Raw genomic sequence first — 4,753 nt, forward strand, 5'->3', positions numbered from 1 at the left:
TTCAGCGTCTTCTAGTGGCTCTTAGACAAACAATACGATACCCTTTATGTGGCCTGTGAGGGCTCATGCAAACACCCCTGCCCACCACCCCAGCTTCATCTTGAATGAAGATGAGCACCCCATGCTCCCATCACTCTCTCTGCTGTTCTCTCACTGACCTTCTGTTTCTCCTTCTTTCTGTTATGCTCCCTCCCATCACAGGGCCTCACAGATGCTCTGCCTTGTGCTTGGAGCCTTCGCTCCCTCTCCCTTACCCAGAGGATGTTCATTCAGTCTATCACTCTCAATTTAAATGTTGCTTCCTCATGGTGGACTAGGTCTGCTTTCCCTCTTAGATGTTTTCACGGCCCTGTATGTTTCCCTTTAAAGCACTTTTCAGAGCTTGTAACTATACCTTTAATTCTATCTGTATTTAATTTTGCTCCCCAGTGGGAATTAAGCCCAGTAATGTATCATAGGGCTTTTCTGATTGAGATAATATATTTAAAACACTTATTATAGGCCTAAAAGAAAATAAGCACTCAAATAGCAAATACTATCATATATAGGAAGGGCCTTCAAAAAGTTCATGGAAAATGCATATTATGAAAAAACTATGCATGGATATCAAAAATTTTTTTGCACCAAAATAAATTCATGCTAACTTTTTATAACATGTCTGAAGGGAATGTAGTTTGAGGGGAGAGACTAAGAGGGATAAGACTCAGTTTGAAAACAGCCCTTACCAGAGCAATATGAATTCTGCTAAAATTGAAGCAAGAATAAACATTAAATTTATGTTGAAGCTTACGTGGAAGAATGGTGAAATCATTAAGGCTTCATGAAAAGTTTACGAGGATGATGCCCCAAAGAAATCATCAGTTTACAAATGGATAACTCATTTTAAGAGGGAATAAGATGCTGTTGAAGATGAAGCCTGTGGTGGCAGATCATTCAAATCAATTTTTGAGGAAAAAAGTCACCTTGTTTGTGCCTTAATGGAAGGCAACCAATGATTAACAGCACAAGCAATAGCCAACACCATAGACATCTCAACTGGTTCTGCTCACACCATTCTAACTGAAAAATTAAAGGTGAGCAAACTGGCCATCTGATGTGTACCAAAATCATTGTGCCCAGATCAGTGGCAGACAAGAGCAGAGGTTTCAATGGAAATTTTTAATAAGTGGGATCAAGACCCTGGAGCATTTCTCCCAAGAATTGTAATAGTAGATGAAACATGGCTTTACTCCTATGATCCTGAAGGCAAAGCACACTCAAAGCAATGGCTAACCAACCTGCAGAAGTTGTCCAGTCAAAGCAAAAGCTGTCAGGTCAACAGAGAAGGTCATGGCAATAGATTTTTGGGTTACTCAATACATTTTGCTTTTTGAGTTTCTGGAGAGCCAAAGAACCATAACATCTAATTATTATGAGAGTGTTTTGACAAAGTTAGCCAAAGCTTTAGCAGAAAAATGTTAGTCTGAGTGGTGGTGCATGCCTTTAGTCCCAGCTACTTGGGAGACTGAAGCAGAAGGATCGCTTGAACCTGGGAGATTGAGGCTGTAGTGAGCTGAGATCATGCCACTGCACTCCAGCCTTGGCGATAGGATGAGATCCTGTCTCAAAATAAAATAAAACAAAATAAAATAAATTTAAAAAAGAAAAATGCCCAGCAAAGCCTCAGCAGAGTCTTTCTCCACCATGATAATGCTCCCGCGCATTCTTCTCATCAAACATGGGCAATTTTACGGGAGTTTTGATAGAAAATCATTAGGCAATCACCTTACAGTTCTGATTTGGATTTTTCTGACTTTCTATTATTTCCTAATCTTAAATAATTTTTAAAGAGCATTTATTTCAGTTAATAATGTAAAAAAGCCTTCATTGACCTGGTTAAATTCCTAGGACCCTCACTTCTTTAGGGATGAACTAAATGGCTGGTCTCATTGCTTACAAAATGTCTTAACCTTGGTGGAGTTTATGCTGAGAAATAAAATTTATATTTATTATTTTTATCTTGTAATGACATTTTCCATGAACTTATTAAAGTCTCCTCATATATGAAATATAATACTATTAAGTATAATCATTAAGATACGCACCCAGAACCACAGAAGAGGAAGCCCTAAACCCAGCCAGCTGGGAAGAATCCGAGAAGAAAGACTCTTTAGGAGGGTTTTAAATTATAAGCAGGTTTAACCAGGTGAAAGAGTGGTGGGAGAGGGAAAAGTATTCCAGGAAAAGGGGGTCACATGAGCAAAAATATGGAGATGAGACACAGCATGATGAATGTGGAGAACTCTGCTGCTGGCATTAGTAGCTATACAAATCCCATAATAGACATGCTTTGTCAAAACAGGTGTCCCAATGCCTGCCTGGTGTATAATTTGGCACATGTGCATGCCCAGCCAATGAACTGAATATTGCCACACACAATTCCTGGTGCCCTTCTTCCAACTTGGCATCCTCTGCAAGTGCACCAAAGGGACCCATCTAAGGCTGGCATGGAAATAGGAAGGCAATGTGAATGACTGGGACTTCAACTCTTTGACTTTAGACTGTGATTTTTTTTTTCTCCAACCAATCAACAAATGTTTCTTGCGCTCATCTCTGAACCAAGCTCTGTGGAGAATTCAAAGAAAGTCTAAGACTTGACTCCTGCTATCAGGATAGTAATTAATATAAACGGACAATATAAATATGTATAAAAATAAGGAATAATTCAGGATCGCACATGTGGTAGATGTTAGTTGCCTTTCCAAAAGTCATTCTCTCCTCCTTTTTGCTAATAGAATCCCAAGTTTGCTCAGGTATAACACAGAGAAAACATGCTCTGGGAATGTAGGTCTCTACCCCAGCTCCAGGGAAGGAACTGTGACTGAACTAAGTTAATTACAGACATTTCATTTCTTATTTCCAGTGATTGGTCTAGGGTTGTGTATGTGACCCCTTCTGGACAGTGAAACATAAAGGAAAGTCTCATGAGTTGCAAAGATTCTCTTTTGTGTACCTTTTGTTTCTGTGCAAGATGCTATTATGGATAACTCTGGTACTTTGGATCCATTTTGCAACTATTCGGCAACAAACCTAAGGACAAAAAGCCAGGCTGGGTGTGCTGGCTCACACCTGTAATCCTAGCACTTTGGGAGGCTGAGGTGGGCCAGGAGTTCGAGACCAGCCTGGCCAAATGGAGAAACTCTGTCTCTACTTTAAAAAAAAAAAAAATTAGCCAGAGTGGTGGGGCACACCTGTAATCCCAGCTACTCAGAAGGCTGAGTTATGAGAATAGCTCAAACCCAAGAGGTGGAGGGTGTAGTGAGCTGAGATAGCGCCACTGCACTCCAGCCTGGGTGACAGAGCAAGACTCTGTCTCAAAAAAAAAAAAAAAAAAAAAAGCCAACACGTTGAGGATGGCAGAGATGAGAAAGAGATGAGAGAGACATGAGCCTGGGTTCTTGATGATATGTTGATGTTCAACAATAAACCTAGTATTATCCATATCCAGAATTATTGTGATGTTAGATCACACAGTTCTTCAGTGTCAAAGCCACTGTTGACCTTGGAGTAAAACACATCCTAACTGGTACAAGATAGAGGAGAGACACAGTACAAACAGTATGAGATTTGCAGTCATAGGAACATACTATGCACTCTCGTAAAAACGGGTGTTCAATTTCCAGCTCTGTCACTCAGCCTCTGTGGACCCTTCAAGCAAGGGTTCGGTAAAAGACACTGCTAAATGCATTGAGGATACACAAAGATGAGGAAACTACTAAAGATCTCACAAGCCAATAAAGATAGACATGCTTTAAAGCACTATATACATTGCAAGAGCGAATGGAATGTGAAATTGATCAAGAAGGGCTGATATTCAAGTGTGTACCAATATGGTCAAACTGGATGTTTTTGGCAAATGTCAGTCCTCAGAGTAAATGCCTATGATGCACCAGCTTTTCAATATTCTGAAAATTACAGCTGTTAAAGACATCACACTCTGAATGTACGAAATGAAAAAAGTAGACCATTTGAGCTGCATTTTGAATAATGAGAACTGATAGAGAATGGGACAAGAACATTTCAGCAGAAGAAATAGCAAAGACAAAGGTGATTCACCTTCATACTGAAGTGTGAGCATGCATAGTATGTTCAGTTTGGTAGCTACTCATTAATTCATGTGGCCTGATATGAAATAATTAAATTTATAAAATGTATACATTAGAAGAGACTCAAGTTTGCAAAAGATATCATTTATTTGAAAAATACCAATGCAAGACTCTTTCAAACATGTTGTACTAGTAAAATTATGTGTTTGTTTACAGACAATGACACAATTGCCAGAATGATAGAGATGTGGAAAACTAACATGTTATAGTCAGTACCTTAAAGAGCAATCAGAATTAAATAACAGGTTTCTGGTATTCTAATGGCAATCAGTGATAAAGTAAAATTCAACTCACATATACTTTTTTGATAGTTATGTTTTAATTGAAAATAATATTTTAAATTTATAATAGAATTGCAAAATATAGTATGGAAATTTCTCATATACCCTTTATCCAGCTTCCCCTAATGTTAATATCTTAAATATTTGTAAAATCTATAAAACTAACCTTAGTGTAGTACTATTAAATAAAGCACAGAATGTATTTAACATCCTTTTCTCTGTTCTAGGGTCCTATTTGGACTCTACACTGCATTTAATTATCATGTCTTATAGTCTGCTCCAATCTATGACGGTAGCTCAGGCTTACCTTTTTTTTCCGTGACTTTG

The sequence above is a fragment of the Macaca mulatta genome, chromosome 1, assembly GCF_049350105.2.
Source record: "Macaca mulatta isolate MMU2019108-1 chromosome 1, T2T-MMU8v2.0, whole genome shotgun sequence".
Classification (NCBI taxonomy): Eukaryota; Metazoa; Chordata; class Mammalia; order Primates; family Cercopithecidae; genus Macaca; species Macaca mulatta.